Source organism: Empidonax traillii, unplaced genomic scaffold (genome assembly GCF_003031625.1).
Source record: "Empidonax traillii isolate 1590-97213 ecotype Southwest subspecies unplaced genomic scaffold, ASM303162v1 scaffold401:size1000279, whole genome shotgun sequence".
Taxonomy (NCBI): Eukaryota; Metazoa; Chordata; class Aves; order Passeriformes; family Tyrannidae; genus Empidonax; species Empidonax traillii.
Genome location: NW_020955594.1, coordinates 606,844 through 629,979, shown reverse-complemented (window position 1 = coordinate 629,979; position 23,136 = coordinate 606,844). Strand labels below are relative to the sequence as shown.

The following is a 23,136-nucleotide window of genomic DNA, read 5'->3' as shown; positions in this document are numbered from 1 at the left end:
GGTTATGCATAAATTATCACAGCAACTGGCTATGTGATATCAAATATATCTCATGATGTGAAAATAAATGTGTAAATGTTGCTACTTAAACTTCCTTGTGACGTAAAGAAATAGTAAGGTGATAAAAAACAATGACTGGGCATTTTCCCAGAACAAGCTGGATCTGGTGGTGAGTTGAGGTCAAACAAACTAGTTTTCAGTACCACCAGAGGCAGGCTTAGGCAGCCAGTAAGAAAAATGCAGTTCCACAGGTATGATTTGCACCTCTTGAAATAGTGATTTAGAAAGGTTGTAGATATTTAGAACAGACACTCCAAACTAAGCCCACTGTGGGCTGATGTGGTATGAAGGACTAGAGTGGCATGTAAGGGAGAACACCTGCCTAAGGGACCTGGTTGCTTCCTACTGCTGTGTGATTTTGTTTTTCCATGTCTGATGTCAGTATTTTTAAAAGGAAGTGGAAAGGCTAGAGAAGATAGTGGAAAAATGATTCAAAGGCTAGGAGAAGCATCAGAATAAAAGCTTTTACTTGGAAGGTGACTAGATAACAGTAAGGAGGTATTGTTATGGGGAGAAAAAATGGCCTTTTAATCATGAAAAGAATGATAAGAATTGATGACTGGAAACAGAGGGCAAACTCAATTTTGCCATAATCAGGCATTAATTTTTATCAAACTGTGAATCAGCTGCTAGAGGAACCTCTGGGTTTCCCATGTCTGAAAGTCTTCAAAGCTGATGGTGAAATAGGAGTGATTAGTGTTCATGCAGCATTAAATTGTTGATTGGCAAAGACAGGGCAGCAGGCTGAGCACCATCGGCAGTCAGTCGTTTCATATGGTTTCACCAAATAGGCCCGTGGTCACTTGTATCAGAAAGTTTTACTAAGATGGAGTGTGGGGCCTTTTTTCCCCTCTCTTTGATGTTGTACACTGTGCACGCCCCGAGCATTTGGTAGCTGTGGTAGTGCAAGTTTCTGGGCTTGGAAGTCCTCATGGTTTGGCCAAGTATAATTTCAGTATCCTCAGTGAAATATGTTAGTGTGATACAACCAAATGGAAATCTAGTCTGTCATATAAAAATATTAATGTTAATCTGACTGTGGTGTTTCATAGGTGGGGTTTTTTCTTTTTTTTTTTTTTTTAAGCTTGATGCCCTTTATGAATACGAGAGTTTGAACTATTATAACTGTACCAGATCATTAGCCAGGAAGCAAGAGAGGACACTTAATATGCCAAGCTAAAATATTAAATACAGAATGAGCAGCTGAGGAAGCAGATATTTTAATCTTATTCCAAAATAATTAGACATGATTATTTTATATAACTTGCTGTATTTTCCTCCCGTGTTGGCACTTGCATGATTTCTGAATGCCATACTAATCTGAACTAAGACACACCTCTTCTAAAAATGTGCAACCCAGCTTGTTTTTCCTGACATAACAGTTTGGGTTTCTAGCCATATCCTAAGAAGTAAAGAGTCCTAGAAGTTAAACAGTTTCCGATTATTTTATTTACACTTTCAAAGTGCAACAGAAAAACAGAGTTTGTAACCAGAGCATTAAATGTAATTAGCTTGTGAGAAAGCAGACAGGAAGGAACCTTTAGGTTGCTGAGAGTATAGAAATCAGGAAAACTGATGTCCTAAAAGCATGAAAAATATGAGCTCTGGATTGAGTCTGGCTCTGTCGGTGCTTGTGGAGTATTGTTACCTTTCTGAGGAACATCCCCCTTCAGCCGTGCTGGAGCACGACCCTGTGGTGTTACCAGCTGAAGTTCTACTGATTAGAGGGTTAGATACCTGCAGAAACAAAAGCAAGCAAGTAACATCCTGCCAGGCTCCAAGGTCAGCAAGCCTGGGATAACTAGCTGGAGGGGGAAGACTATATCACCTTGGTGAGGATCTGTTGGCTATGACAAAGTTGTGTTCTGAGGAACAGCTGTCTTTCTTCATTATGATTTTTTAAATTATTATTATGATTGACTGAAAATAATGCCTACTCAAGTAATTACCTAGAATTTTAATTAATATGGGATTTGTGACCATGTAACAGGCTTTTCTTAAAGCCCAGCACCTGAAACACTGCACATGGTGCCGCCACCTACAGAGGGAAGAGGCTAGTGTGGAGCAGGGCTGGCATCTCTGGCCGTCACCAGATCCCTACTGACCCTTGTGGTTTGGTACATGCATGGGCAGGGGGACAGAGCAGACATGTTCAAAGTCCTGTAAAATTAGGATAACACTTTCTCTTCATCCAAGAGTCTCTCTGAAGACACAAAACTGAGAGGATTTTCTAGATGGCCTGATGGTGATCTGTCCCACCTCAAATATGTTCACTGGTGTGCACATTGCACTGACTTTGGTAAGCAAAGCACTTGGACAACTCCCATCTCACTGAACCTTCACTTTATGAAATTATCTCGTATTAAACCATGCAAGAAAACTGGGTATGAATCCATAGGCAGAAATACTGTGGGAGATGAAGAAATGGAGCCTGCCTCTCATGTTTGGGCTGTGCTGTCTTAGAGTGATGGCTGCTGTCAGTGAAGCTCATCTCATCTCTCTGGTCTTCCCTTTCTGGGCCTCCTGAGCCTCCAGACCTATACTCGGCACTGGTGCAACGTGCCCCAATAAGTAGCAATGTGAGAAAAAAAAGTACCTTTTCATTCCCATGGTCTCAAATTCAAGTAGCAGCATAAAACATTTATCTGTTATTAAAATTTAACTAGTGGTCACTTTTTTCCAGCTGCTGATATTTGGCAATCTGAATCTGCATGTGTGCAGAGCTACGGTGATAAACCACCCTTAGGGCAGAAGTATTTTTTGGGGACTAGGCACATGGGGGGTTGACAACTGGTCAGGAGGTATTGTTCCCCTTCATAAATTTGAGATGGGGAAGTTAATCATGAGGGTTGGAAAACATTAACCTGACAAAGGCCAGGGAGTTTCAAACGGATTAAAAAAGAGTGAACAGATTCCTTTTTCTGAGAAGAACTGAAGGACAATTTCAAGTTTGCAGACTTGCAGGTAGTTGTTTGGCCCTTCTTCAAAGCCATCTGTCATCGTTGTGATGGGTTTCCCTGTAAGCATCTGCTGTGTGAGCTACAGAAATGAGTGTGGTGGTGGCTGTGAGTTGACAGAAAACCTGGAGCAAAACTCTTATGCCACCAAAGAGGATGGAAGAACTCTTAGCTCCCTGCAAATGCAGTGTAGATTTAGGGTTCTTTTTTAAGAACTTGGCTGTTGAAAGTAAAATTTCAAATACATGACCACTTTTGTCAAGGTCAGCATTAATTCTGTGTATGGATTTCACAGAATTAGTTATAGACAGATAGTTTACTCACAGACTGGAAATCACTTAAGTTAATTTTTGCATTTCTTAGAATGTAAATGAAATATTTCCTAAATACTGATCTTATTTTCTGCTGTCTTAGTGGAATTAAAGTAGACTGTTTTCTTTACTGTTAACTTCTCTCTTCAGTTGTATCAGTTAAAGCACTGTGAAGTATTCATAGTGTCTGCTGAGCCTCCAGACAGAGTTTGGATGTTAGAGGTTTCTTTGGTCTGTCTTTTTGGGTTTTGGAAAAAAATTAGTTGCTACCTGGCTATAGCATATGTATTTTCATCATGGTACACTGAGAAACTCTCCTTTAAATTTTTTGTGGAAAAGATTACAATGGGCATGAAAGTAGTGTGTTATTTTTGACAAAAGTCTTTATACATTAGCTGGGTGTTCTTGGGGGAAAAGCCCGATCAAAACTTGTTTGATCAATTCCTGATGGATTCAGCTGTACAGTGATACTTGTTTTCTATGAATTCTGACCTTTCTTCACCAGTTTGACTTTTTGATTGAGATTAAATTTTCAGTCAGCATCAAATGCTGAAAATGGAATAAGGTTTTGGGGAAATGCAAGGTTTTCAGAAAATGCTTCTTTAAGAAATTGACTTTCTTACTGCAAAAGCTCTAGAAGATTTGCAGGTGTTATTTCAGGGGAAATGTGTAAGCCAGAGCCTTCAAAATAATATTTGATAACATCTTGAATGAGCTTACTGTAACGCTGACCGATAGGCAACCATGGGTCTGTGCTGCCAGTTTCTAACTGAAGTCTAATATCCTCTGTGCTGATGAAAATCTATGGAAATGCTTCTAAAACTGCATATTTGTAGTAGGATTTTCCCAAAGCATCCAGTGACTGCCTGGATAAATTTAACCTGAAAGAACATAAGCCCCCCCGTTGTTCACAGGGGTCATAAATGGTAATTGTCTGAGGCTGCATAAATAGCACCATTCTAAATTAAAGGGAAAACATAAAATAGGTATTTTTTGTGGTTGTTTTGTAAACAGAACAAATGAAAAAATCTAGATCATAAATTTGCATTTGTGAAAGACAAAAGATGTGCTAAGTGGTGTCAGTGCCTGAAGGACTGAAAAGAGAGAGAAAAACACATAATTCTGTGCCAAGGCTCTACATTAAGTGAAAAACAGAAGGACATGATGCATACCTGAGAGTAGCACCTGCCAGGAATTGGGAATATGATGTTGGATAAAACAGGGATTTTGGAGGGAATGACATGTTTGTGTTTTAAAATGGATCCTCCAAGACAAGCTGTGGAGAGTCTAGCAATAACACACTGGTAGCCTAAAGAAGCTCAAGCTGTTAATCTAATCACAGAGAAGCCACAGAAGCTACTTGACAGTAGCTAAGGAGGTGTAGGAGCTTTAATCTAGTTGACAAACATATAGTGAGCTTCCTAAATATTTGGAGTTAAAATGCATGTTACACTAGGCAGAATTGGGGCCCAAATCATCTGTGGTCTGATGAAGCAGCCGGGCTGCAGAACATGCTGCATGCAGTGCCCTCACTTCAGTAGAGAGGTGATTGCTTACACTGCAAACTATGTTGTAGGAAGAAAATAGCAGGTACTAAAATAGCTTTTATTTATAGAGGCGACTAATCTTAAAAAAGGGGCAGCAGCAAACTGAATGCAGAGGAATGCACATGCTAAGTTTTTTTTAAAGGAGATTTTTGAAGACGTGGTTTTGGACCCAACTGCAATGGCAAAGGGTGCTTATGGCTCTTCAGCTTTGGCTCTTGTGGTATTAAGACTGTCAGTGTGATGAGGATTGCCAGGCTTGACAGTGGGGGGAACTGGAGTGAAATCTAATTGCTCAGGATAAACAGGAGAGCTGACTAGTTAAAACACTATCATGGTGAGGTTTAGAAAACCCCAGATTCAGTTAGAAATGCTTGCTGATGGTGAGCAGGTATATTGTGCAAGCACAGAGTCTCTGATAGTCCCCAGATGTGCCAGGACTTCTGTGCACATGCCAGAGAGCAGAATGCACATGCCGAGTCCAAGGTTTCTGTGTGTTGCTCAGTCAGCTGGCAAGCTCTGTGCTTGAGGAAGAGTTATTTGTCTTGTTGGCAAGTGATAAAGCAAATAAAACCACTTATGTGGTGACTTAGGTTGGCCAAGCAGTTTCTTTTGGACTGAAATCTGCAGGAATGAACATTGCTGGCAGAAGATGGTGAAGGTGCAGTCTTTAGTGCGGCAGTCACAACAAGTCAGGATTCAACCTTTTTATAATAAGGCTAGTTGTTTAAGAAGGTATTTTATACTTAGCAAAATAAGGCCCTGCTCCACATACCTGCTGGTATGTTGAATACAACTGAGGGTTCTGTTGAACTGTAAAAGGAGAACTGCAAATGTTCAATGGCTTGGTTTGTTTTGCAAGCATAGGTCCAGGGCTTTATTGCACACATCCAGGCCTTTACTGCACAGATAGTTAATATGCATGAATATCTCAATGGCCTGGGCCTAAACAATATACTAAAGTAGTGCAGGAAGCCTATAGCAATACTGGGGATAGAATCCCCAGTTGCTTCAGTCCAAAGGCAATTTTCCCTTTTGTGATTTGATGATATCTAAATTTTGCCTTTTTTTTACTGGAGCTACTTCAGGAACATACTTAGAGCATTTGTCAAAGAATTGAGGATAACACCAAACCTGATGCTGTGGCTGGACTGTGAGGTGCTTGTGGGGATGTTACTATTAAGAGGGTATCTGAAGGCTCCTTCCACCTGTTTTTAAATTAGGTTTTTGTGGCACTGGAGGCATCTATTGAAAGATTGTGTTATAAGCTCCAGCTTGTCCTCATGTCTGTGAAGGGTCATGTGGATCAGTGATGCTGTGTAAATACAAATGAGTGAAAGTTGCTTTGTCAAATCCCAACACAGGCTAATTGGATTTTTTGTGTGGCTTAGTCAGGCTCTGCAGAAGGGTAACCAGTTTTAATGCCGAGAACACTAAGCTTAAGCAATGTTAATGCATTTAAAGACAAGAGTTAATGTCACACTTTCAGCAGACAGAACAAACAAGTTGTTACTGTTAAGCCTGAGGAAAAGGCCTAAATTCAAAGTCCAAATCAAACCTCACCAGCTGCTGAGAGAAGACAAAGATTTATTATTGTGAAGTCTAAACTGGAGATTTGTCACTGTGGTAGACTCAATGCTTAAGTGATTAAGTGCACTTAAATATACCGATTAGAAGGATGAAAGTTACAGGGCAAAAATGAAATGCAGTCATCATTAAGATTCCTCTACTGCACAGTGTGCCAACTGCAACCATGAGATTTCATTTCCAGCTCACTTTCTAGAAATAAACTTGGCTTATTAAATGTCAGGCCTGGTAGGTTGATATGCAGGGTCTTGTGCTCAGTGGCAAGACACTCAGAGATCAGATTTAAAGTACAAGAAATGTTATCATCATCATGGTCTTATTTTGTAACACTGCCATTTATTTCTCAGGAAAATAAGCCTATAACCTGAAAGCGTCATAGATGTTGAACTTCACATAACTGAATGTTTTCGTGGCGTCCTGTTTTCAAATGTCCTGTATGTTTTATGCTGAGGACTGAAAATTGTTTACAACGTGGCTTGGTCTGAAGCAAGATTATATGATCCACTAATGCACTTAATCTTCCAAGTGAAGTTTCTCTTGCTATTTTTAATTCTGAAATGAACTTGACAGCAGTGTGCCCAGCTGTATGTTTTACACAAATATCAGCTTAGAGTCCCAGGCTAGTCATTTCATCAGTTAGCAGAGAGAAGGTTAAACTAGACCCTACAACATACTCCACAGCAGTAAATATTGTTCCACATATTCTCAGGAATCCTTGACAAGGGTCTGTGATTTAAAAGTGCTGATCACAGCTGTGTTAGCAGCCGCCTCAAAAACCACATAGTCTTGTGGGAAACATGAGTCTCAAGGAGCTCTCATTAGCTCTGAGATTTCTGAAGGTGGACTGCAGGACTTCCTCAGACCTGGCCAGGAGGATTTGGCCTGTGTTACAGTTTGAGGGCATCTTGCCAATGGCTTTGTGAAAGCTGTAGTTTTCATGCTTGATGGCCTCCTGTGAGGAGTATGTTGGGGCTGTGCTCTGGGTCCTCAGTCTTATTTTACAATATCTTCCCATAAACCGCTTCACAGAAGGACTTTTTCCAGAACCTGATAACTCTGGTGGATAGAAACCTTGCTCTCATTCCAGCTTTGTGGCTGGCTTGCATGCATTTGTGCTCAGGACGGCTCTCTTCTTTACCTTCATAACCAGCACTGCTGCCATGAGGACTGGTTCCCAGTGCACTCATGGGGGATTTTTCCTTCTTGTCCTTCCTATATGAGATTGAGTCAGTTGGGCTGTCTTAGCCTGCTCTCCTAAAATGGCTGGATGTCCTTGATTTTGCTGGTAATACTCTCCTCCTTCAGTTTTCCATCCGTTTTATAGCTGGGTAACCAGTGTTGTACATCGTATGACAAGATAAGGCTTAAACTGCCTCATACAGTGTAATTAGTCCTTCTCATCGGGAAATATTTTTCCTTGCAGGTCCCTTATCTTTTGCCCCGTTAACTTTGATATGGCATCTCTGGCAGGTCATACCAGGAGCCATCTGCACCTCCTGGTTTTGGTAATAGAAATAGTCGGATTCAGTTGGCAGCTCCATGAGCTGTCCTCATAGTCCAGCACTCCCAGATGAGCTGCAGGTTTCTCCGTGTCTGCCACTTCCTTTCTCTCTTCCCCACATCACCCTGTTTTAACTATCTTTCTGTGGCACTCTCAGTACTTTACTGAAATCCAGACATTGTAGAGCTACTCATTTTTCTTGGTCAGAAAACTGAATATTTTTAGTAAAGAAGCACATCTGGTTGGTCTGGCATGATTTATTTATTTTGCATTTTATTCTATTTTTCAGGTACCTTCTTAATTTATTGTTATCTTTAAAATATTGAATTTTCACAGATTACTCCCTCATTATAAGGGAGTAGCTTGGGTCTGCATAATAAATACAGAAATATGAAGTATTTTGGCACAATTTGGGGAATTTCATCAGTTTATTAAATCTGTGTCAGTACTAGGCTTGCTTTTTCAAATGCCATTTCTTTCAGTAAGATGATTTCTGTATGTTCTTTTAATCTTACACTCAATCATATCTTGAGCATGTTAAGTCCCTTGAATTATATCTGTTTCTCCTGTCATAGTATCTCTTTCCCTGACCTTTTATTATTTTTTTCTTCCACATTCAACAGTTTTGTTCCCATTCAAAAATGAAATAAGTATTCAGTTTGGTTTAGGGACTGGTGTATCCTCTTTCTTACCTTGCTGTCTCCTTATTTATTTTGTTGAAATAGTCTTATTGGTTTCTTGGATTTATTTTGATATATATTAACCATTTTTATACAGCTCAAGTAATAACTTAGTTTGACTTTTTGCAGATATGATTTTATTTCTGTGCCTTTTGTCCTCACTAAAGCAAGGGGAATCTTTGAACATCTCAAACCTTGTGGGTGTTACTTGCACAGGGCTGATGCTCTTTGTTTTAAAGCCTTAGCTGATAAATTGTTGTCTGTGAGGTAGAAATGAAATTTAACTTTCCATGATTATTTTGAGAAAGTCTGTGTTGCACTTCAGGCCTCCTTGAAACAGTTGGCAAAGCTCCTACTCACTCTAAGGTAACAACTGTGTTGCCCTGAGAGTTTTTCGACATTGGTCCTGATAGAAGAGGGTATGTAGTGTGAATGACTCTCATACACCCCCCAGCAATCTGAAATAAGTCTGCACATTTGCTGCCTTCCTGGATTTGGAACATGACAGGTATCAAGAAACTGAGAACTGATAGCAGTGCAGGTAAGACAGCATTAAATAAAGGTATTTAAGTGTTAAAAAAAGTTGACTTGTCTAAACCTAATCTACAGAGTTTCTCAAATGCTTTTATGTTTAAGGTATTTTAATCAGGCATCTTCCCACATATTTTTCAGTTTTTGAAACTGCAGTGTAAATTTTCAGTTTTACAAAGTATGATAAGCTTCCTGACAGTATGATTAATTTTACACAATATAAGCCAAACCCGGTAATTAATAAATCTCTCAGCTGAAAATTTTGCTTCAAGTACTACTCTACTGTCTTCTAAAAGTCAGGTAGATCTAAAAATCCCAGTTTTTCTGCAAGCCCCATTCAAACTGACAATGACTGATTATGGAACAATATCCTTATTGGGCGATTGGTTTTACTGAGGTTTCTGAATAATATGTACACTTGTGTATAAAATATATGTTATATAATATATAGAAAATGTATTGCTATCTGTTACATATAATATAGATTAGTAATATATATGTAATAAAATACAATGCTGCCCCCCTTGTGTTTGAGGCTTCAGCTCTATCAGCTGGGGTGTAGAGTCATTGATGTGCAGGACTAATCAGCATCATTTGCTGATTTCCTTAGGTGAGCTGGTAATACAGGCTTGAAGTAAATATCCTACAATATCTTCCCTAAAAATCCATTCTTCCCTAGGGGCAGTGGAGTTCCTGTTGCTGGATGGCATCAGTGTGTGGGTTTGTGTGCTGCCACGCTCTTCATTTGCTGCGGGGCTGTGATGGACCATGTCTGTTGGTGTGAGTGAGACCAGCCACCCCTTGGTCATTGTAAGGTGGCTCAGTAGCTGTAAATGCTGACCCAGTTGGGTTCACTGGGTCAACCCAGGGAGGGCAGCTGCCACCCTGGGAATCGCTGAAGATCTCAGCTCTTCAGCTCTGAGTTATGACCCCTTTGCATCTTGGCAAATGTGCTGGAATTTGTGCTTTAGCCCAGGGTGAACACTGGAAACTTTCTTAGTTTAAAATAAACAACCAGGAATCCCCAAAACAGCCACAGAGAGCCCAAAGAGTGCTGCTCTGGCTGAAAGCTCCCTGGCATACACAGCCCTCTGTACATTGCCACCGTCCTCTTTCCAGTGCACACGTGATCCTTCTGCACGGGCACAAAAATCAATAATAAACAGTAAATGAATAACGAGAGGCCTGCCAAACAAAATCTCTCTTGTTTGACTTCATGTTTCTTTTCCTCTACTAATCTAATGTAACAGAGAAGCATTTAAGGGGGAAGGGTGCTGGGAACGATGACATTTTATGAAGCCTTTGTTTCCGAAGCAAGGAGGTTGATGGTGTCCATGGGGGCCGACATTCCCTCATAACCACAGGGTCCTGGGCCTGGCCCCTCAGGAACTCTCTCCTTGTGTAAGGGTCAAAACCCCAAGGCATTGCTGGAGTAGGTCTCTGGTGCAGGGTCAGCTCTGCAGTTCTCAGGATGTATTCTTCTTTGTATACAGAAGGCAGATTTTATTTGCCTTTGGTCTTCAAGGTGAAAATAAATTCAAAAGTATATTTTCAGTTCCAGTTTATAACATTAGTTTGTTTGGGATATGTCTTTTGAACATGCAGACAGGAATTCTATTTACAGGGCGATGTTTTCAGAAGCACCTGGGGTATTTCATCACCTACATGCTTTAGTCAGCCATTAATTTACTTATTAACATGTATTTATTTATAAAGTCTTTATAATAAGCTTAGTATTAAATAAAAAATGCTTTGTTAATTTAAAGAAAAGCACTGAATTTCTGACATACAGTATATTATGTGCATCTGGGATGGCACGGTATTCTTTTACTCGTATGCTAGTGTAATTCTGTACATCGTAGTCGTTGCTTTTGCAGGAAGTTATGCTGTCAGTTTGGAATAAAAGTTAATATTAATGAGAGATGTGAGAACACCATAAAATAATAATAAACCAAAAATACATGCCAGTTTAAACAAATCTGGTTACGGTGTTTGCTTTCTGTGAATGCTGTAGTTCAGCAAGATGAACATTGACTGGCTTGGGTCCTCAATGTTTTTCTTAAAATATGGGTCTCTGATCTGGCGATTGCCAGCACTGCGTGGCAGTAGATGGAAAACATACGATTTTTGAATTCTATTCTTAATTTATAGTGAACAAAATAAGTGGCATATTACTTACAGGCAGTTAACAGTACTGTTTGGCATGTTGCAGTTTATAGAGAGGATTCTTTGAATTTGAAATAGTATTTTCAATTCACGATGTTTATTATGCAGAAAACTTTACTAGAAGCCAATGCACTTGCATCTGAGTCACTTTGATTTCATAGTGGTTGCTATTCCGATGGGAACGGTGAGATTAGACTTTTGTTCTGCACTGTAGTTTTGTAGGGTTTTTTCCCCCTTGTCTTTGCTGGTTCCTTTCCAGTCCTTTCCTTAGTGCTTGAGCCAGCCCTGCCCCGTGTCTTGCTTAGGCTGCCGTAAGGTAGATTTTGCATTTGATACTCAGTAATGTGGCAGGAGTGGAAAAGTACAGTTCTCGCACTAGAGGGCATCCTGTGAAAGACATCCTGTGTCGTGCAGAGACAAGGAGAGGCAGCTGCAGCCTGTGGGAAATGAAGTCTGACCAAAACGCAGGGCTGACTGTATGTCAGAGACCTAGTAAAGGGTCATCAGTTTCCGACAGCAGACCTGCACACACAGACATAGCCCCATGCAGCAAATCTGTGATTGGAGCCCCTACAGCTGCAGGTGGAGACCCCAAACTGTCGTTGTATTGCATCAGGTTACCCACAGAGGGGAAGTCTTAAATTGGACACAGTCGTGATAGGTAAATAATATAGTTGTAGGGCCATCCTACAGCTGATGTAGTTGATGGCAAAGTTCCACCCTTGACCTTCTGAAGTCTGCCTGTGAGGAGGTCCTCTAAGTTGATTTTACAAGGTCAGATGAAAAACGAGGTTCATGAGATCGAGGTCTTGGGCTCAGAAATTTGAAGGAACTATGGTGACTGCTGTATAGCCAGATTATTTTAGGTAGGACAAAAATTAAAAAATGCAGGACTAGAGGACTGATTGTGGTCTAAAGATGTCTCATATTGGTCTTTCTGAAGCAAATTACCACAACATAAATTAAACAGCAGGTTGGAAACAGTTGTGGTGATAGGTGCTGTGTCTGTGTGCCCAGGCTCCAGCAGACTCTGGACTTTAAGGCAGTGAAGCGTCTGCCCTTACTCAACCCAGTGCCTCAACTGTTAAGGCCACAAGGAGTTTTTACAGACTTAAAGTAACTTCTAAGGCTCTGGAAAACTCATGCTTGTTGTTTTGTTTAATGTGTGTCAGACTCTGATACAAACAGCAAAATTAGCTACATTTCCTGAGGGTTCATCTTCTGCCTACCTGTTATTAGATAGATCTCATGTATAACCTGCCTGAACATTTGTGTGTACATTCATACATATTTTTGTTGTTGGGTTTTTATGTGTACAAACAAATAAAAGGTGTTGGTTATTTTCTATATCCTCCCAGCCCAATTCAGCTGATCCATTCAGCATCTGTAATATAGACACTGATAAAAGTCTTAAAAAATACCCCTTTTGTTTCAATATAATGTTTATTAAAAAAAAAAATGTATCTCATTTTTAGCATTTGACATCTTTTATTACAGATTTTTCTGGAAAGAAGTCACTGCTTTCCTTTGCTGTTTATGTCTACCTTGTTAAAAAAAAATCATATATCAGGTTGTTCTTTTATAAATTGTTCTTTTATAAGTCAAATCAATCATGCTCTAGTTCTGCTCATTCAGTCTGTTCTCCAACTTATTTTTATTATTTCTCTGGACTGCCACTGATATTCTGTGTGTGCACAATAGCATAATTTAAAATGTAGGTGTTTGAAGCTGCTCGGGCAGTTCAAACAGACTCTACAGCATCAGGGGTCTCTGGAATAGTGCACGTTTGCTTCATTGAGATTTTGTCCATGAGCTTATTTGGGGAGTTTCAGTTAGAATGGGGCTCAGGTGCCTAGTGTTTATATGGCTGTGTATTAAATGCTAACTCCTACCTTTATGTGATCTGTTCAGGCAGACCAAAGACCAAAGATAAACGTAAGTAATAAAAGATGAAAAATAGCATTGAAGGTATGGTTACAGTAGGTTGCTGAGCACTCAACAAGTCTCAGTGGTTTGTGATGCCAGCTCCCCACCTTTTCTACCCTTATTAAATTGATTTTCTGAGTGTATGTATTATTGTAAATGAATGACAACTTAAGCTAAAGAGACTTATAATAAGGCATACCAGGTAGAAGCAATTTAAATACTTAAAGTTTTTGCCCATGAAGTGCTTTAGAGAGACCAGTCTCACCGGTGATGTACTTTTATGACAGATATTCGTAGCTGGAATAAAAATATTTGCTAGTGTCTATCAAGGCAGCACCTTAACTTCAGAGAGATTTCGAAGGCAGAATACAAGAAAACAGATTTCTATCGTCACCAGCAATTCACATTGAGTGCCAATAGGGATTGGGATAGGTGTTTTGTTCCAGTGAGTTATCTCATACATCTCTATGTCATAATATATATTTCAGCCTTGTCCTCTCTTGCACTTAACATGGTATGGAATAATTGGAAGAGTGGTGACTTTTAAAGAATATCTGCCTTGGTAGACAAGCCCTTGGCCCTTCCTTAGCTTACAGCGTCTTCTAGTGCTGAATAACAGTGGCAAGGTCAGAAGCATTAAAACAATTTTGCATATGAAGTAGTTTCCTATGGAACTACTTTTGTAACATCTAAAGTTGATTGTATTTTATTGTAACCTCTAAAGCTGAGAAGAAGTAAGTGAATGTGAAATACGAGCAGAGCTTACTGTGTATTTTTTATTAAACAAAATTCTTCATATGTAAAGGAAAAGGAAAAGGCCTGACTTATTGATAATTTCTCAAGTGTTTTCAATTGATAACAACAACATTGGTTGGGTTTCAGGTTCTCATTTGCTTTCCAAATCTTGAGTGATAACTTTCTCACACACTCTTCCTCTGGTTGTGTTTGAATTGACTTGTTTCTTGCTTAAGCCCTGTCACCACAGCCCCTTCCCAAATTTGTGATACATGGAGGAACATAGGCAATGATATGCAAAGAATTCAAAATTCATGTGTCACTTTCTATTGACAGTTTTAAAACCAAATTTAGGTAAAAAGCTTTTAACATCTAGCTATGTGGGGAGAGTGAGAACATAGCAGCTTTCCTTTCCATAGTAGCATCCTCTGTGAAACCCTCAAGGAGCCATCACAGAAAACATAAAAGGCATTGCATATTTGGTAGCATTTATTTTAATTCCCTCTCTTCATGCTGGGAACCAGGCAGTCTGCTTTCCTGGGAAAGGTAATTTGATTGAAAATAAATAGGCATGAAGGATGTGGTTTAATTGCCATGAAAGTTCCGTTCCAGTCATCAGATAGGAGTTCAGTGTGTTGTATGGGAGAGTGGGCAATGATGCTTAGAGAGTAGGCAACAATGCTTAGCGAGCTGGAGTCTGGCATCCAGATTACCAAGAAGCAGTGTCACCAAAATGGTGACTTTTCTGTCTTTGATTCTCATGCAGAATAATTAACACTCATTTGCAGTACTGCTGTAAAATCTTAGGAGAGGCAAAATTCTGACATTTTTACTGTAATGACAGTAAAAATGAAAGCTTCTTCAGTTTAACCTGGAAATCATCCAGCAGTTTCCCGTAATTGGAATATTCCTATTATTCCATGTATTGGGTTAGTGTGGCCAGGTTTTGGTAGTGGAAGGTGTACAGGGGTGGCTTCTGTGAGAAGCTGGTAAAAGCTTCCCACATGTCCCATAGAGCCAATGCCTGCTGGCTCCTTTCTCTAAGTAGTGGCAGAAACAGCCTGTGATGAACTGACCATAACTCCCACTCCCCATCTCCCAGAACCACTGGGGAAGGAAGAGTAAAGCCCAGGAAGGAGGGACGGGTAGAAGGAAGTCATTTTGAAGATTTACTTTAGTTCTTATTATCCTGCTCTGATTTTGTTAGTAATAAATTCAGTTAATATCCTCAAGTTGAGTCTGTTTTGCCTATGATGGTAGTTGGTGAGCAATCTCTTCCAGTCCTTTTATTAACTTGTGAACTTTTCATTATGTTCTCTCCACTGTCCATTTGTGGAGGGGATTGATAGAGTGGCTTTGGTGGGTGCCTGGCATCCAAGCAGGGTCTAACCACTACACTGTAAAACAAGGGTTTTAATGTGTTTTTGGTATTTTTGAGCAGAGTAAAGGGGTTTGTATGTACAGGCAGACTGTGCTCCAGAAACTACATGGAACATAGAAACCTCTGATGGAGTAACTCATAACATTTCTACTGTTGATTTGGGGGAGGTAGATATGGATGATTTTTTTTTTTTTTTGGGTGGTGTATTTTTTTTCTTGAGAATAGGTAATACCAGATACAGATTCAGCAGACAGTGGAAAATAATTTTTAATTAAGAGGTGACAACTGTGATCTTCCTTCATCTCTAGTTTACTTTCACATGTGAGTTTGCTACTTGGCTTGCCTTTTTATACTGTTACAGATAGTCTTACTGTAATCCCAGTTTTGAGTTTTGATAGTTTTTGACTTCATCTTTTCATACTGACTGCTGCAAGCAAATTACATTTAGTGAAAGCCTGTCTTCTTGTACAGTTCTCATTTGTCTCATATATTGAATAACTGCTTCTTTGCAATTCTGTTTTTTTATTCTACATACACTTACAGTATCCCTTCTCCTTTAAGTCTTATGTGACCTAAGCGATACTGAGTTTTTAATCTTACAATTTGTATTACCATTGCTACATCTTCCTCCACAGTAATTTTTTTTTGGATAGGTGGTAGTACTCATAAGATATAGATGGACTACGATATGTAAAATAGATTATTTATTTAATTTTTTTTTGCCATCCCTAATATCTCGTTTGTTTGGCTGGTTAGGGAAGCCTAAAAAGGTTGCTTTTTTCTGTCTCTGCCTGCAGCTGTTCATGGAGGGAATTGGTTCTATTTTGCTGTGTACAGCAGTGCTCAGATTTTGTGCTCAATCTTTTGCTCTGAATGGGGAGAGAAGAAAATGAGGTCGTTGTGTTTTAAATATAGTAACTTCTAGTAATTTTGATGATTACTAAGATGCCTTTTCCAATTATAAATAAACCACATTGTTTAAAATATTTTTGACTAGACTGAATTATGTCCCAAAATTGGAACAGGCTGAAGAGAGTTTGGGAAAGAAATTACCATCAAGTTTTTGCATTCTTAACCGTAAATGGAAACAGAAGGGCATTGACTGGCTAGAAGCTTTTAATTCTATAGCTCTTCTCGATAATGGAAAACATTGTATACTAAAAATCCTGTCAGATTTAGTTTGTCATGCATTGGAGGTTCTTCTGGAGGTCTGTGGATGGTAGAAGGTGGCAAGCCCTTCTGTCTGGAGCAACTTGGGCAACTTGAGGAGCACTGAAAGCTGGATAGGAATAGGTGTTGGCATCCTCTGGGACAAATAGAAGAGATAATCCAGCATCACTTTCACTTGGAGAGCAAGGCCAAGCTGGCAGACACTTGAGGATAACCATGGGTTGTTGCAATAACAATTTCAGGAGTTTGATGATCCTTCTGGGTTCCTTCCAACTCAAGATACTCTTATGATTTCGAGAGCAAAGTCTGAAGCAAAGTCTAAAGAATTGAATGTCTTCCCTGTTCAAACTGCTAGGCAAAGGTTGCAAAGTTTGATGAAGTAGCAAGGAGAAGGAGAGCTTGCCAGGCAAAAAACCTAAATCTGGTCAGTGCTTCTGTAGCTGTTATGAATCCATTTACTTCCATGGACTAAACTGTCTGTACAGGTTTTTTATACCACTTGAGAATCTTGCCTCTTTTTACATAGTTTTGTCAAGATTTATGAATTTGGGAGGTAGCGTGTGCCAGACAGGAAGGTCGTTGAGTTTAGGCTACTAATGTAGCTGAAGATGAGCAAAATGGTGCTTTGGTGCTCTGGGGCATATCTTTGCCCTCCCGAGAGACTCACTATTTGCTCTTCTCTGTGTACTGTGTGGCACCTCTCTTGTGTGCATGTTAGATGAGACTTAACACCTGTGAGATGGAAATGAAACTCTTCCAGTGTCTGACCATTAAACACGATGTCACTTCTGTTGTGATGGGGTGTCACTTCTGGTTTCCCATTCGTGGGCCAAAACACCTCTCCTGTGAGGAAAGGCTGAGAGTGCTGGGGTTGATCCACCTGGAGAAGAGAAGGCTCCAGGGAGACCTTGTAAAGGGGGCTTATAAGAAAGATGGGGACAGACTTTTTACCAGGGCCTGTAGCAGCAGGACAAGGCAAAGGGATTTTAAACTGAAAGATGGTAAATTTAGATTGGCTATAAGGAAGACATTTTTACTGAGTGAGGCACTGGAACAGGCTGCCCAGAGAAGCTGTGGATGCCCTGTCCCTGCAAGCGTTCAAGCCAGGATGGATGTGGCTTTGAGCAACATGGTCTAATGGAAGGCGTCCCTGCCCCGGCAAGGTAATGGACTCTTTGGAAAATCTTTACAACAAGGTGCAGAACGTTTTACAGTTTCACAAATTAAAATAATTGTGGATGTTAAGAGTTCAGTGTTGTAAAATCATACACAGAAACGTTTCACCCATAACAAGATCTTAACTATGTGTTGTGGTTTTTACTAATTTGTGTGACGTAGACATTTGATGAATTTTTCTGTTACTAATTTTCTCTAAAGTAATAAAAGAATTATGCACTACTTGCTACTTCTCTACTTCTTTTATAGACTTGGAAGAGTCCATAATCTTGGAAGAGATTTCCAAACACTATGTGTGTTTGAAAAATACTGCTTCTCTATCTCAAATTAGTACATAGGGCTCTATTTTAGGTTAACATTTTTAGGTTTATCTTCTTTCTGCTATTGTTTTGTTAACAGTTTTTCATCTTCAGCATTAAACAGAAACAGGAACGTAAGGAATCACTATAAGTGTTATTTACAAATAAGTGAGAATCTCAGCACTTTTAGGCATGTTTGTAGCCACGTGTGATACATCCCCATATAAAGTTAGGAATTCTCTCTGATGTATGAAAACCATTGATAGCTGAAACTGTGTTCTGGTTCACGTTTCTGTCTCAGCACAGATATGATACTTCATGGACAACTAGGGCTAGAGGAGATTTTCTGGCACAGCAGGGCAGTAGTTGTTTTCTACCAGCAAGAGCCTTGACTATACAAAGTGTCCTTGTCCAGTTAGGTGGAAACCAACCACACTTTATGAGTCAAGATGGATTTCTGCTCTATGAACTGTCTGAACAGCAAGAGAAATAGGAGATCCCATAAAGGCCTTTTACCCTAGTGTACAAAAATCACAAGAGGCAAGATGGACCTTGAGATTTGGGGTTTTGGGTAAACCTGGGGCTCTAGGATGGGATGAGGTCCAACTTTGTAGGGTGTGTTGGATTTATGCTGTTTTTCAAGGTTTTAATTTTTGGCTAGAGCCAGTTTCTTTGGATAGAGTGCCCTATGTAAGTACAAGTGGCACATCGATACCCCTTCTCCAGAGTGTCTTAAATATCCAGGCCTCCAAGGGGCTGAGTTTTATGAGACCACTGGAATCTGCCAGGAATATGAGGTGAGAGAGTCTCTTTATCAGTGATCGCAAACAGGTTTTCTGAGATAATCTAATTGCAAAGGTAACTGTGGAGGTGGAGTAGTTTTCTTATTTAATGTCTTTTTATTACTTCTACGGAACATAGGTATCCTTGGGAGCTCCATGGCCATGGAGATGCATGTCCGCCCCTCAGCAGTTACTCAAGCAGGGTCTGGTTTCTGGATGTGTGAGTCTACACAAAGGCATGAATACTGTTTTCTGCAAATAGTTTCAGGTGCAGTGTATTCTCTGATCATGTCCTTTACACTCAAGAAACCACAGTGCTAGAGGGACAGCAAATGCTATAGCTTTTGAACATCAGACATGCTTCATTATTCTCTCCATGTTGCCTCTGATAAGCTCATTTTTGGAAATAGTATGTTTATAACTGCCTTTAACCTTTTAATGGAGTTGAGAGAAAACAATACAGGTTACACCATTTTATGTTTTGATTACCACTTAGTTCTTTTAATTCCAAGGTGACATGATCCTGTTACATTTTTATCTGAATTGTCTGACCTGCTCACAGTGTTGTCAATAGCTGATTTCTCACTGGCTTCTATAGCTAAAAGTCTGTGGCAGAATGAATCAAAAGTATGTGTTCTGCTTGATCATGAATTTGTAGTTTCTGACTGAGTTGTGTGTGTTTAGGAATAATTTTGTAGGAAAAATAGAAACATAAATTACATTATTTCACATACAGCCTATTCCTACTTCTTTTAGTAGAGATAACCTAAAAATAAAAAATCATGACAGTAAGTAAAGCCAAAGTAATAATTCAACTAAAGGAAAGAAGAAATATAGTAATTTAATGGAAATTTATTTTTCCCCCAGCTGCACACAGTAAGATACATTTAGTCAATGCAGTATCTCATTACCTACATTATCCTTAAGTGTAATGGAGAGATTCATCTGCTTTGATATTATATGGGAGGTGCAGTTTTGTACCGAAGTGTAATGCAGTAGCCAGGGAACCAAGGAGTATTTCCTGGTGATGACCAAAATTGTTGGCCCAGACTTGTGGTGTAGGTGCATGGCCTTGGCATTTATAAAAGTGTAATTTGCAAAACCTTAAAACTTTAACCTGATCCTTCAGACCTGACATCTTTCCTCCCTCACCACTGACAAACAACACACCTTTATTTAGCAGTGCTATGTGGAAAAAGAAGGAGGATGAATTAGTTTGTTGGAAGTACCAGGCATTTAACCTCACTGTCTGTGCATGTATGATGTGCTTTTAAGAAATAACAGGGAATGAATGTGTAGGAGACCTTGTCTCTCCTCATCTATGATAAAAAAACCTTCCTTTGGAGAACAGGCAAGAATGAGAATTTGTTTCAGGAAGGCAATTTAGTTTCAGACCTATATTATCTCCTACTAAATATTAAACTTTACTTACTTGAAGATCAAGAAGGTCTGTCATGCTACTAACACAGACAACATAATTTAAGCATTCATTTCAGTAGCTGACCAACTATATGACACTGAAATATGGTGTTAACCTTCCTGACAGATCTCCAAATAGTCAGTCTTTATCCAAGTTTTTATTACTGCAGTTTTTTATTATTTCTGAGATTTGAAATGAAGAGATGTGGACACTTGCTAATAGAAAAACTGTTGATTTTTATTCTGTTGCAGTTCTGAATAATATTTCCTGTGAAAGAATTGAAATATTATGGAAATGATGACTAAGAACATTTGTTTTAAAATATATTATGCTGCATTCTTAGCCATGGGTTTAAAAATAAATTGTCTACTGGAGAAAAAATGTTGGGCATGTTCCAGTTTCACAACAAAAAGTGGGGTGGGGTTAGATACTCTATGCTTGTGCTGAAAAGGAAAAGTACAGAGGGATTGGGTAAAGGCATTTCATGAAGACCAAAGGAGAAGTCCAGCTGCACGTCTTGCATGAGGAAAAAACTTAAAAGACTTTCTCAGTATTTCTGCAAGTCTGTGCAACTCAATATGAGCAGAAAAGAAGAGCTGACAAAGTGTCAAGAACTCCATCACCAGATTAATTCAACTTTCAATTTTAACTTTTATTTTTAATGTTACTCTTTTGAGTCTTACATGTGCACTGAGATTGCGATACAGAGAATGGAGTTAGTCTGAGAATAGAAAGCCATAATTTGATATGTTTTGTGTCAAGTGTACCATAGGAAGTGTTGCAGAAGTTGCTTTAGTACTCAGTGCTTCTAGCCTTTGGACATCATCCTTAAACCTCTGTTTCTTAAACCTTTAATCCCAGACTTTCATGGTCTGTGTGATTTAAACAGCCATGAACACGGAGACCTCTCTGGTCACTGCGGCATTCACGATAAAAGACTTTGGTACCAAGTGATGTGGGTATGGGTCAGGGCTAAGCTGTTGGACTGGTTAACGTCTCCAAAATGAAGATGTCATCAATTTCCTTCCATATCATTGTGCATCTAAATCTTATTTTCAGAAGTGATATGACTTTCCAGAAAAGCCAGTGGTACTTGAATAAAGAGATTGCTAATTAACTTTTGAAAGATGCACGTGAGTTTCTAAGTGTTTCAATGACACAGCTGAATCAATATTAAAATAAATACATGTAGGTAAGGTATGAAATGTTGGGATTTTTTTTAAACAACAAGAACAGAACAATTAATAATTATGAAAGGATGACTGAGAGAAAAATACATCTACCACATGCAGAGCATGTGGCATAGCTGGTTTTGATAGCACTGGACATTGCTCCTTTCGAGACTGTAATTTCTGTCTCTCTGTGATACCTTTTTTTTCTTCAATAAAAATCCAGTGGCAGTAGATATAATGAAATAAAGGATGTATAAAGGTCCCACTGAAATGAAAAGATCTTTAGGCTGAGTTTTGGACTTCCTGAATACCCAAACAAAACAGCATGAAGGAATGAAAGAAAACTCTAGGTGCCTTTGGGAAGTGGGTCAGGCTGGGCTGGTTTGCGGGTGCTGATGGCTGCATCCTGGGACACGGGAACCTGCTTCACGTCTCTGATCTCTGCCTGGCCTGGCTCTTGGTCAGTTGAATTGGCCAGGACAGGGCCTTGTGGGGGAAGAAGCTTTGATCGAAGCCTGACACACAATGATCTGAGGTGAAAAAAGGTAGATGGAATGCACCTGGTCATGAAATAGGATTAAATCTCTGGTCTGTCTTAGCCCAAGCTAATGTCCTTCTAGAGGGCTCTGCAGGGTCCTCCTAGTGCTTCATGGTCTGCAAGCATGTCTGGGCTTTCCTGGCAAAGTTTTGTTGAAATTTATGCACTTCCATGAAATACGTTGATGCAGTTGAAAATGCTGCCAGCAGAAAAATCCTTCCTTGCCCTTCTAGGGAGACAGTGAATAGGAGGCTACTGAGAGATATTTATTAGAATTAGTCTTATAAACCTGTCATAGTGTAATTTATGCTTTCCTCTCTGTGCAGGCTACAGCTTTCCTGCTGTAAAGATTGTGAGAAAGTACAGAGTGGTCCCAGACCAAAAGAAGAAAAACCAGAGTGGCTGTGAAATCCTGTTCTCATACAAGTGCTGAGAAAGATTACTTGAAAAATTTGTAGGAAGAAAAATAACAGTGACCATTACAGATAAAACAAAAAGTCTAGTTCTTAAAAAGACATAAGCTTTGCCACATGTTAGGGAAACTTAAAAAAAACTGAACCCTGAAAAAATATTTGGAAATATTAGTTTATTATTTTAAAAAACAGTGATGTTTGCAGTGTTGTCTACATGGCCGTCACCATGTTCCCCTTTCATGGACAAATCTGTGAGATTGTAAAGGTAAAGAAAACACTTCAAATTCCAAAGTGTTTCTGTTTCTTTTTTCTTCTTTTTCTTTCTTTCTTTTTTTTTTTTTCTCTTCTTATGGTCACACACATCCATAAGGTTCAGACACTTGTTTTATCTAATACTTGGGGGTTTCTATCTTTTTTCAGATCTATTAAGGTATAGTCTCTGTTCTTCATTTCAATTCATGTCACTGTGCTTGGCCATGTGCTCAGCACATATAAAATCTGTCATGCTGCAGTGCAGCCAAAGAAGCATTGCTCCTCATCACTTCAGCTGGAAGTTTGTTCATGGCTGAGGTTGCATGTTTGTTCTTCTGTCTGCTCAAATTCCAGGGATGTTACAATCCAATATAGTTCCTGACACAGACCAATGAATGTGATCTTTACTGTGGGAAAATTCCACTGACAGCCACGCTGGTTGAGAGGAGATTTGTTGTTGATGCTCTCTTTGGTCACAGGATGTGGCTCAGGCAGCTGTGTCTGCACACAGAGGGAAGACTGACGCTCCCTGCCA

At 39.5% G+C, this 23,136-nt stretch overlaps 1 protein-coding gene across 2 annotated transcripts in view; it reads left to right on the top strand.

Moving 5' to 3' along the window:
* Positions 1 to 23,136, top strand: part of ST7 (suppression of tumorigenicity 7) — a 142,905-nt gene that overhangs the window by 2,222 nt on the left and 117,547 nt on the right. The gene's annotated exons all lie outside the window — the stretch shown is intronic.